Consider the following 12,463-nt stretch of genomic DNA (forward strand, 5'->3'; position numbering starts at 1 on the left):
GATCGTAAGCATCTGGGCAGCCTGCCACGAGAACCTTCGCAGCAATGTAAATAGTCCTTAGGCAAATGAACCTCGACTGTTAGGCAAACTAAAATGCTGGAAGGCAGGAATGACAAGAATGACTCAAAATACATATAATCCCCAAAAGATACTGTAAAACAAAATTAAAATCTATCAAAAAGTATTCTTAAAGAGAGCCACTGCCGGTGGTTTGATCCCTGGGATGGGGGTAGGAGCAGCTATGAGTCTGGAGGCGATCGAGGCCAGCATGGAGCAGGCACTCTTGGAAGATAGTTGTGCTTGTGAAATGAAGGAAGAGCAGAGCCCTACAAGCTGCAGGCTTGGAGACAGTAGGCTCCTCCGTCCTCCCCTAAAGGATCACAGTGGCCTGCAAAAGGGTCTCCAGTGACACTGGACCAGCATTGCATCTGCTGGGCCCAGTTTTCAGCAGCGAAACGGGCCATGAGAAACACTGACATCAGAGGCTGCCCAGACACCACTTCTGTCACTGTTTGGATGTGGAAGCCCAAGGAACCAAGGTCACTCTAAATTACAAACGCCTTGGGACTTCATAAAGTCCCTGGAGTATGGGCATCCTCAAGAAGATACAAGTGGATACATGCTTGAATGATTAATCAGAAAAATGGGGAAATAAAACCCCGACTATATTTGTTAATTAAAGTAGTTCAAGCAAGCTTTACCTGTATCTATCTGACACGATAGACTCTCAAGACACGTATACACGATTGGTTATATACGAAGGGCTCAATACATATTTGCTGCGCAAGTTTCTGATTTTGTTGTCCTCTTCAAACAAGTAGATAGTACAGTTTTGTACAACTGTACTATCTACAATTTTGTACAAGTAGATAGTACCGTGTTTCCCCAAAAATAAGACCTAGCTGGACAATCAGCTTTAATGCATCTTTTGGAGCGAAAATTAATACAAGACCCAGTATTATATATTACATTATATTATTATATATTGTATTATTATATTAAAAACCCAGTCTTATATTGTAGTAAAATAAGACCAGGTCTTATATTAATTTTGGCTCCAAAAGACGCATTAGAGCTGATTGTCTGGCTAGGTCTTATTTTGGGGGAAACACAGTATAAATATAGTACAAATTTGTTTTAATTTTTATTTCATTTTAAACTGCGTTTGAAGCAGGATTTTTGTTAAAAATAACATTTAAAATTTTCCCAATTTTCAAAGCAATGCATGTTTGTTGTTGAAATTTTTGAAAATTAAAAAAGCATAAAGAACATAAAAATGATCACTGTGATATAACTACTCCTAACATTTGGTAAATTTCCTACCATATTTATTTAGGTAGAGAGATTATAAATTGTTCTGATCTATTTTGACCAATAATATATCATGAGCATTTCCCAATATTATTAGATATTAATTGAATATATTCCATCATGTAGATGTGATACAACTTAAATCATTACTTTTGGATGTTTTGGTTTTTCAATTTTGTAAAAGTGATAAATTTCTTAAATGTTTATAAACTTAGAATAACATCCTAGAAGTGAATATGTTGGATCAAATCATATAAACACTTTGAAACTCGTTTCAATTTGCCAAATTGTCCTTCTAAAGGTTTTGTTACCTTTTTACCAGTAATTTACATAAAAGTCTCTGACCTTATGAACAACAGAATGATTTGGGAAATTTTACTCAAGGAATATATTTTATAGTTGGATAAACTCTTACTCTGTCACTATTAGGTTGTTCTTATAGTAGAAAATTTTTAAAAATACAGTAATAGAAAATGAAGAAGCCACAGTCCTTAAAAATTTTTACTATATATTATGGCCAATCCTGAGTCAGCTGATGAGTTACGATGTCTAAATCTGGGTAAGCACAATATAATTTAAACTGTAAAGATATTACTTGGCAATTATATGTGACCAGAACCATGTTTTATCTTTATTTCAATAGTTTTACATCTTATTGTACAATACAAGCATTGTCCTTTCAGTGTCCACTCCTAGAAGGCAGTCAATGTTGAGTAATTAGTTGTGACAATTGGCCCAACTCAGTTTCTTTACATCTGAGGCAGTATGTTGAAAGCACTTGGTGTGGTGGTGTCTTTCTTCTCCTGATACATACCTGTACCTGAAACATGCATCACGTCTCTTCTAACTGAAGGATCTATACAGGCTCTTTTCTAGTGAAAAGCAGGTTGATTGCTGTTTCTGTCCTTTATTCCTGTAGCCTTGTCTCAGCTACTCCATCCCATCATTGCCATCTGTCCCAGGTCAAGAGCACACTTTTGTGGCTAGCCAGAGAAATTTATGTTAAGATGACCTCTTCTCTGTCTCTCCTTTTTTCCTTTTCAGGAGAGTCATCTATTTCGGTACTTTTTCTTTGGTTTTTCACTTCTCCCAGAATAGTTATGTCCACTTCAGTCAGCTTCTCCCAAGTACCCAGTTTTCTTCTTTTCATCCTTTGCCCTCTCCCCACTTCCAACTCTTATCCATTTATTTCAAGAAAGGCTCTCTTCTTTACATTCTCCCTTCCTAGTTCCTTGCTCCTTTTTGAGCTAGAAAAACCCCCACATCTTGGCTGACAAGTCACACACCTTTGTCAAGGAAACAAACAAAATCTTTTATCCTCCCTCATGTGGAATGTTTACAAGGGGTACTCTAGCTGGTGGGTTCTTTGTCTGCAGAATGTAGATCGGGAGAATGAGACAAGCTCAGAGACAAGCTGGGAGAGTGAGCACCGATTTGCCATCTATCTCAGCAAATTGGGTGGAGAACAGCAAAAGCTAAACATGGGATCACAAGGAACAAGAAAGCCAAGAATGAAGTGTGCAAATGGAAAATGGTTTGGATAATTTCCAAAGATTGTGAGCAGAGTATTTTTTACCTACTCTCCAACCTGCCTGGGTAGGTAGCTGAGAATGATTAATAGCCAATGTCTTAGTCCATTCAGGCTACAGTAACAAAATACCACAGACTGGGTGGCTTAAACAAATATTTGTTTCTCACAGTCTGGAGCCTGGGAAGTCCAAGGTCAAAGCACCAGCAGATGATTCGGTGTCTGATGAGGGGGCTGCTTCCTAGTTCATTGATGGTCATCTTTTCACTGTGTCCTCACATATTAGAAGGCACAAGTGAGCTCTCAGGTCTCGTTCATAAAGGCTTTAATCCCATTCATGAGGGTTTCACCCTCATGACCATATCACCTCCCAAAGACATATGGATTTCAACATACGAATTTTGGGGGGAGACACAAACATTCAGTCCCAAACAGCTAGGAATGAGTGGACAGTAGTCAATGTTGTTGAGACATGAAATAGTTATGGAACAGTTAGTTAATTATACAAATCCTGCACAGTGGATGCCAGAGAAAAGGGAAAAGGTAGGAAGAGAAAAATAGCTGAGTTGTAACCACTGCTGCCTGAGATAAAAGGTAGAGGAGGAAGAAAAACAAGGTTCTAATCCTTAAAAACATGTCTGAAAATTCTCTTTAGAAAAAAGTCTTTTGAAAAGTTTCCGTTTACATTCTCTCCCATCTTAAATAGAAACTTTTAAAATAAAACCAAAATGACTCTTTGCTCAATTGAATGTTTGGTTGTATCATATTTGCTACCTAACACATTAGTATTTTTTTGTTCTTTATATTAGCAATGTAGTGTATAAATTTCCATATCTATAGAAGTCAATTGGATTAGATGACTTCTAAGGTCCTAGCTAGTCTCCCTAAAGTCTCTAACTCTGTTTTCACTTACATTTTATAAGCACTTGTAGGCAATCCTGGGAATCTATCTCATTTCTTTTTCCAACAGGGATTGCCTTATAAATTCCAAATAACCAATCTATAAATGAACCATTGGAAACTAACTGGTTGTGTGTTGAATTTCTGCAAGGTATTTGAATTATACTTTGAATATACAGAGGAGGTTGAACTAGGTGAACTTCATAATCCTTTACATCTTAAAATTCTATAGTATCTTGTAATAAAATGCAATGTATGAAGATTCGCTTATTTCTTAGAAGAGCAGGTATTTTAAAAGTCATAGCTCTTAAAATGATCAGTTATTGTATATATTCCTATTAGATTACCTTTAAGAAACTTGTTCATAATCTCTATATATTTTAAAATATTCAAATCTCCATACATTTAAAATTATATGTGATCGACATCACACATCAAAAGCCTTAATTTTTATATTGCAAAATAAGGGAAATTTTAATTATATTTCTGATAATATGACTATTGCACATGACTCAGTTAATTGTAGAGTCACCACCACATAGACTGGAAAATTCATTAAGTATAGAATTGTTCTAAGGCAATAATGGAACAGTAGAATTATATTGTACCTTAGATCTTGTAGGTCATAAACCATAATGTTATTCTTTTCCTCTTCCAAGAACATTTTAAATCTATTATGTGCTCTGTTGTTTTGAATCACTGAAGCATTTTAAAGTAAGAAATCTTTTTTAAAGTAATAAATTAATGCTCTTTCAGTAAAATTTTCACTCAGATGTCTGAACCACTACCAACATTCTACATTTTTTTTTTTTTTTTACTAAAAACTTTAGTTCCATAATGTGGAAATGTTTTGTGTTTTTTTATTTTATCCAAAGAATTCGTTATTTTTGTAAATATATTAATAATTGAAGTATTTTTAATAATTTTTAAAAATCCTGTTACATATACTCAATTCAAGAGAACTGTAAGATATAATTACAGGATGGAATGGTATATGGAATAATTAGAAACCATAATTACTCTCACAGGATGGAATACTTTCCCTTCACAAACCACCAGGGCCTGGGAGTGGGAGAAGACTGTGTGTGTTAGAAAGAGGGGAGATAGTGTTTAGTGGGGAGGGTAGTATTTAGGGGTGGGATGAGTGACAAAAAGTGGTAAAGAGGTAAATAAGAATCAATGTTTCTTTATCTGAGTTGTCTTAGATATGGTGAGTCTCAGTTCTCTTTTTGAGCGGCGATATTGACTACAGTGTTGTCATACAGACCTACGCAATTGTATGCCTAAAAGCTTCAAATTTTCTTTCCTTCATTTTCCTTCCTCCCACCACTGCCCCCAGCACCAAAGGGTGTTTCAGGCAATACAAAGTGGGCCAAAAATGCCATTCTTAGTGTGGGAAAAATATACTATCTAATAAATGTGCCTTGAAAACATGGGGAAATTTCCGTGTATGAATGTAGAAATAACCAACTACAAGGCAGAAGAAAAAATATCTGCCCTGACACATTTCCTTTTCAGCCTCATGTTCAGTACTGGACAGACATATACAAGCTCAGTAAGAAGATTTAATGGCATTTCTTCCAACTCTGGAAACAATTCTACTGGGAGGCTCCATTAGTCCAAGTAAAACTAACTCATTGCATGACTTGTGAATCACTGATTATACATCTTTAGGGAAGTAAGCTATTTTTCTCTAGCTGTTCAGAACCAACAATGTTTGCAAAACATCAGGATCCCAGAGAGGAACTGGAAAAGAATTTTGCAGATTTCAGTACCTGAAAATTTGTTAACTTACCTTTTCAAGAAATTGTCTTTATTTTGTAACAACCTAAGTTAACTTTCTCTTTAACATTACAGGCTCCACAACTGCAAAACTGTCACAATTAGGTCAAGACAAACTTCCAGCAGTGATTTCTTCAATTGAAGAATTTTGCGGAAGCATGCTTATTCATTTGAAATATCAACACAACTACTCCAGACAGAACCTTTCACTAACACTGGAGAAAGGTTTAATTTTATGTATTCTATTGTGGCATTACTCATTTCTACAATATATTTTTGCAAAATTAAAAGAAAAAGGTTCAGTACTTTAATTTAAAGGTCTTTTTCTTTCAATGTTATTATCTCATCCATTGGTCCAACATAAAGATGTGGTATGAAGAATTTCCCTTCTCAAAGAATGCCTTGTAATCCCATCAGGAAAGTAGGCACACTCTGGGAGGCCAGCCAGGATGTGGGAATGGCCTCCTATAAAACTGTATTTTATATGTATGTTAAAACGGGATTCTACCTGTATTTGCACTAGTTTTATATTTACTAAACGCTCTCTACCCTTCAAAAACACAATACTAAAATACGGGGCATTCTTTCATTTCCTCATTTTTTGCAAAGAAAGGAAAAAAGATTTTAAAACAAATTTCCAATTTTTTGGCAATCGTTTAAGTGTATTTTTGGAGGTTTTTTAATACTTTCTTTAGTTAGAAAAGTTTATGCAAGCCAAACTCAAAAATTCTAGAGTGCCTTGGGAACTCTATTTTAACATACCCCAGAACTGTTCCAGCGCCGTCGGATTTCTACACCACGGAAACAGAAAATATTACCCAGTAAAGTAACAGGCAGGTTTTCAGAAGGGTTGAGAAGGTTGGAATTAAGTTACCCAGCAAGCAAGGCAGTTGTCAAAGCTGCACTTCGGGCTTGTCGGTTCCCATTCCACCCTTCTGACCCCCTCCCGAGAGCGGTGGTGGGAAGGGGGCAAGATGGGCGTAGCAGATTTCTCTTTGAACCACCAGTTTTTCATCCAGCACCGCGCACCTGCCGCCCCCCATCCGTGCAGTGGCAGCCAACTTCCCGCGGGACGCCTCGGCCTACTTGGCTAGGAGCGCACCTGGCCCACCAGCCTCCAGCCTGCGGGGGCGAACACAGGGGCAAACCTGACGCCCAGATTAGTGGACCGAGCACGTTCCCTGTTTTGTTAAAGTCGGCCTCCCGGGGAATGTTGGATTTGGCGGGGTGCGCTCTTTGAAATACTATGTCGGGAACCTCACACAGTAATTTTTTTTTTTTTTTTTAATTGCAAACCTTCCCGGTTCGCTCAGCAGCTGGAGAGCAGGCCTGAGGCAGCGTCCCCTCCTTCCCGCCGCCTCCGTTTCCCTCCCTCCCGCTCCCTCTTCTCGCCGAGAGCCGGACTCACGGGAGCCGCCCCCTCCCGGGCGCCCACTTGGTTCCTCCCAGCTGCCGTGTGAATGGGCCGCCCTCCGGATTTCGCGGAGGGGGCGGCGGGAAGAGGCCGAGCCCGAGCTCCGGCGGCCGCCACCCCCGCCCCCGGCCCCCGGCGGCCCACGCCGGGTTCTGCGTCACTCGGCCGCGCGTGGGCGGGAGCCAGAGCGGCGAATGTAGCAAGAGCGGAATCTCCCAATGTGACAGAGCGCAGGGGGTGGAGGCGGCGGAGGCGGGCGGGGGAGGGGGAGGGTGCAGCGGACCCGGGGAGGGAAGAAGAGGGAGGAGGAGGAGGGAGTACGCGGCGGGGGAGACGCCGCCGCCGCCGCCCGCGCGCCGGAGCCCGGAGGAGCCGCCGCCGCCACCGCGGCTGAGCGAGCGCCGTCGGGGCTGGCGGGCGGGAAGCGGCGGGTCGGAGCTGTAGGGGGAGCAGGGAGATCGCGCCCACCACTTTCCCTTCCCCCCTCGATGGGAGCGGGGGCGTCCCGGCCGCCGCAGCCGCCTGAGGAGGGAGATCCGCACCGGGCCGTCACTTCAGAGTTGGGGCTGAGCAGTCCTCGGGGGAGAGCGCGCCAAGATTGCTGCAGCCGCTGGCCGAGTACGTACCAACTCGCTGTCCGCCAAGTGCGGGACGCGTTCGTGCTCGTGCATCCGCGGACGAACTTAGGGTGGCGGAGGCGCCGCGCAGGCATTTAGCGGGCGGGCGTCCAGGGGAGCGAGCCCCGCGCGGCCGCCGCCGGAAGGAGAGGGCGGCATCGGGATCGTGTGGGCGATTCCCGGAGAAATTCGGTGCGCTGGGGCACCGAGAAGAGGGCGAGCAAGGCAACGGGCCTGACTTGTGCGGTTCCCCTCCCAGAAAGCCGGGGGTGCTACGTCCCTTCTAACCCGGCCGGGGTCGTTGCGCGGCGCGCGGGGATATGGTTGGGTTACGTGGTGGTGTGCGTGGTAGGTGCGCGCGCCTACCTTCCCGAGGCAAAATCTTTTTGTTGGTTTGTTTACTTTATGAAAGTGTTGCACTTACAGTTTTAATGTTCGTTCTGGGTATCCTCTCTCTCCGAATGTAGTTTTCTTTTTTAAAGCGGAAGGAGAGTTTTGCTTGGAAGTGGGTTACAGAAACTTGGCACCGAGGTGCAGGGAAGCGAGAGACTCATTGTTAAGGCCGAGTGTGGAATTTGCAAACACACGTGGAACATACAGGCCTTGGATATAGAGGTGTGTGACCTTATTCACGGAGAAACATTGCAACCTCAGGGTTCACAAAGCTTAAGATAAGAAAAGACACTTCTAGTAAGCCTAAATGTTGTAAGGTCTTGGGGAAAAGGATAATTGAGTAGGAATATGCATTTATAGGTGCCGCAGACCAAGTTTTGCAGCAGGTGATCGGTAGGAGTTCTTGATTTGCATGTACTTATCCCTCACTCCGTGAGATCTGGAAAACAGAGAAAATTTTAAGGTAGCTGTCAATTTGAAATTTCATCCGAAAGACTTAACCCGTCACTACCAGTTGGTTTGCCAGTGACGTGTCTGCAAACCTAAGGAGTGCAAAGATCAGAAGCTGAGAAGGAAATTCTCAGATCTTGTTTAAAAATATTTTGGCAGTTTTAATAGGTAATAGTAGATTGCATAGGAAGAGAGGAATGGAATTTAAAATAGATTAGTCACGTAGGAAATGCTAGGCTGTTTTATTAGAAAAGTGTGCATTCAGTGAATTACCCTCTTAGATTTTACTTTTTTGAGAATTTCTCCCTATAAAACATATCAAATTACGTGTGGGTTTTAAGAAGAAATATTGGAAGAGAGAACGCATGGGATTTACTTTCTCTATTTTGGGTGGAGGCTGATGTCTTCCCGAAGATGTAAAAGAGCTGCTTCTAATCTAAGTGCCAGTAAAAGTGACTCTTAGAATCAAGGGTATCCTTTTTTTCCTCCATTTTTCGATATTATTTAAGACATTTAAGTTCTTTGATTAAGTTTTAAAAATTATGTTGTCCTTACAGGTATTAACATGCATCTCTTGAGAATTTATAGATGTCTGACAGATGTCAGCCTTCTTTATTACCGTTTGGGTATTGCGTAGATATTGGAAAATTAGGTCTTGAAAGGAAATAATTTCAAGGAACTGCTGAAAGGTTTCTTGTTTTAATTTTATTATTAGCATCTTGCACAAAAGTTAATATGCCGTCTCGGTATTAGAAAAATTTTATTTTTCTTGGCTCTTGTGATTTCCTGTTATATGTGAATGTATCAACAATAATAAAAATAATAAAAACATTGAGGCATTGTAGATTTTTATTTTATCTCATTCCGCTTGGTGATTAAAATATCAAAAATTCAGGAATACTATAGATGATATAAGGAAATTTAGTAAGCTTATATGTAATAATTTGAATAATCTCAGCTAAATTAATTTAAAATGTTCCTTTTTGTGACTAGTAAACAACATCCATTGCCCTATAGGAAAGTTAATAGATTTTCATTCTCCCTTGTATTAGAAAATCAGTTAAAGCGTTAGATATTTTCTTTTAATCCCACTTTAAGATTGTATTGGTTTATTATTAAGGATTTCGGGATTTGCACTGTGGATGCTTTAAAAGAAGAAATTATATGTATTACAGAGTGGGGGAGACCTCTGAAGAATGCACTGCATGAACTTTAAATATTTAAAGCAAAAGACGATTGTATGGAAACAGATGTATGTCAAGTTTTTGCATCTGTTGACCTAGAATATGTCCTAAGATTTAACCCTCATCTATTACAATAAGTCTAATTGTTTTTGTTTGTTTGCTCATGTGCATTATTGGAAATGAAAGCTCTGTAAAATTTACCTTTAAATGTGAAGCTGTATTCTGGATACCACAGAACCATGATATATTTTATTATTTTCATGGAAATGACCATTTTATAATGTTTTGAACAGTTTAAGATCTTGCTAATGTATAGTCAGCTTGTGTGTGCGTATTTAATTGTAGAGTTTATTAAATGTATTAAGGAATAAATAATACCCACTCAAGCATAATATAAAGTTGCTAGCCCCTTTGCTTTGGATTTAGTTTTGTCTCACCTGCTTCTTTCATTCTTTTTAGTAGAATGAAGAATAGTACAGTTATTAAATGCAAATTTCCTTTATGATCTGACATGGTCAGTAACTAGTACAATAGTAGAATATACTCTCTTAAAGTTAATAATGGAACAAGTAGGAAATTAGAGAAGTTGATGTTGGGAAAAAATAATAATTCTCATCTTGTGGAATTCTCACAGCTAAAACATACCATTAAGCTCTCAAATAGTTTGTCATTTCTCAATGCATTGTATTTAGGGGGCTGCACATTAATTTACACAATATGTTGATTTAATAACTTTTAAAGAGAAATTTCTAAAAAAGATAAAATTATATGTACTGCATGCATACTACATGATCAGAAGACACTTAATGATTCTTGACTTGACTATCGGTTGATTGGAAAAGTCTCACCCATATTATATGACATACTAGTATTTACCTGTTGGTATTATAGTTAATGTACAGTTATTGTGTAATTGCAAAATAATCTGTTTTACTTTTTTCTAATTTTGATAAACACTTTCATTAAAATTTTGAGGGATCTGTAAGAAATTTTTTTTCCAGCATCAGAATTCAGAAAAGAATCAATGAGACAATTTTAAATTTCCCAAATTACCATTAATTCATTAGAAGCTAATGTTTAATTCATAGCTATGACAGTAATAAGATCCAAAAATATATTGACTTAAGATAGGTCACTGGATGCTTACTAATAAGTGTGCCTCGGTAAATGGTTTGGTACTTGAAACACACACAGGAGTTTAATACCTAGGTCAACCCCAATCTTAAGTAACCCACGATGTAACTGAACTACATGTAATTATTTTAGCTTGAGCGCCAGGACTGGGACAAAAGTGAGAAGAATTCATTTCCTAGGCTTAAGGCTCATCCTTCCCGAAGCCAAATTCTGTCTTTTCATAAACCTTTTCAGTTTCAACCTGTGTGTGTACACATTGCACCCTTTTCCCCAGGCCTTCAAGCTATACTCTTCCAAACTTGGTGGTACCAGTCTTTAAATGAAGTCTTTGCCTTCAGATTTCCTGTTTTCTTCTTTGCCATTTCCCATCCCTGTCTTTCATCCGCTTGGTGTGCACCGGATCTCATCTAGATGTGAAGAGGGAAACAATCTGGTGGAACTAATTCACCTTAATCTGTAAATGACTCATGAGCTAACTCTTCCCAAGTGTTTTGCACATTTTTTTATAAGTCTAAGGGATTGGTGTTAACTTAGATAATTTTAAAGTAAAAATTTCACTCTGTGTTGAAAGGAAGGAATTTATAGTCCTCTGCATAAATAAGTCAGATCTTACTGGGATTTTGCCCTTGGTTTCTCCATACTCCTGAAAGTCTCTTTGAAATGCCATAGACTTCATAAAAGTGTGTGTATACACACGCTGTGTGTGTGCGTGTGTGTGTATTTCACATAGAGCTCTCTACATATTTCCTACGTCACGAGGAGGATTGAAAAGCAGTGAATCCTTTTGAATATAATGATAATTGATATTCGTTATTTGGAAATAAGTTATAGTGCATTTTAACTTATAGCAACCAAGAAGAAAAAGACCTACGATCACATGACTAAATTTGACTTCTTAAAATACTGGTTGGGGCCGGACTAACACACGATGTACATTATAACACTAATCATGTGTAGTTCTGTATTTGGAGAGCATCCTTTGATCTCTTGGGAAAATATCCATGTTATGGGAATCCACCCTATAGCCTTATAAGAAAGAAGGAGTATTGAGGATGAGAATGAAAAGGATTGTAGGTAAAGTAGCGGGGTGTGCTGTTATTAGATTGGTAATTCACTGGGACAGCAGTTTATAGAAATGATGTCCCTTTTGAAATACCGTGTCTCCCCGAAAATAAGACCTAGCGGGACAATCAGCTTTAATGCGTCTTTTGGAGCAAAAATTAATATAAGACCTGGTCTTACATAATAAAAGACCGGGTATAATACCGGGTCTTACATTAATTTGCTCCAAAAGATGCATTAGAGCTGATTGTCTGGCTAGGTCTTATTTTCGGGGAAACACGGTATGAAAGGAGGCTGCTGATCAGATTCTGACTCAAATGTTGAGTTACATATAACAGCAGCCTTTACAGAGATGTTATTCTACATTGGACACTGCTAGGAGTAGAGGGGGATGAAAGGTGAATGACTCCTAGTTCCTATCCTCAGGGAGCTGCTAACCCAAGGATAACCTGTTCTGCAGAGCCAGGTAAGACTCCTCTGTTATGTGACTCGTCGCGTATAGCATTTGGCATAGTTTATCACAGTGTGTCTGTCTGCTTACTTGTCTGTCTCCTCCCTCTTAACTGATTCTTCATGAAGGACCATCTTTCTTCTGTATCCCCTAGTACTGGCCCAGTTTGAATAAGTGAAAAATAAAATGAGAGGGAGAGAGAAAGAACTTAGTAGTTACTGGAGAGTTGTGATAGTA

General features: G+C 39.5%; 2 protein-coding genes across 5 annotated transcripts in view; one reads left to right on the forward strand and one right to left on the reverse strand.

Moving 5' to 3' along the window:
• Positions 1-8,008, reverse strand: part of NEMP2 (nuclear envelope integral membrane protein 2) — a 212,248-nt gene extending 204,240 nt beyond the window's left edge. For all 3 annotated transcript variants that reach the window (XM_088793799.1, XM_074339370.2, XM_074339364.2), the window contains exon 1: positions 7,562-8,008. The gene's annotated coding sequence lies outside the window, so the exon portion shown is untranslated. The remainder of the gene's footprint in view (positions 1-7,561) is intronic.
• The window catches only part of NAB1 (NGFI-A binding protein 1), a 42,468-nt gene continuing 37,222 nt past the window's right edge, over positions 7,218-12,463 (forward strand). The window contains exon 1 of one of the 2 annotated variants that reach the window (XM_019740737.3): positions 7,218-7,553. The gene's annotated coding sequence lies outside the window, so the exon portion shown is untranslated. The remainder of the gene's footprint in view (positions 7,554-12,463) is intronic. The other variant, XM_019740735.3, reaches the window with a different exon arrangement.

This window comes from Rhinolophus sinicus, chromosome 17 (genome assembly GCF_057876585.1).
Source record: "Rhinolophus sinicus isolate RSI-liver-muscle chromosome 17, RSI-T2T, whole genome shotgun sequence".
Lineage (NCBI taxonomy): Eukaryota > Metazoa > Chordata > Mammalia > Chiroptera > Rhinolophidae > Rhinolophus > Rhinolophus sinicus.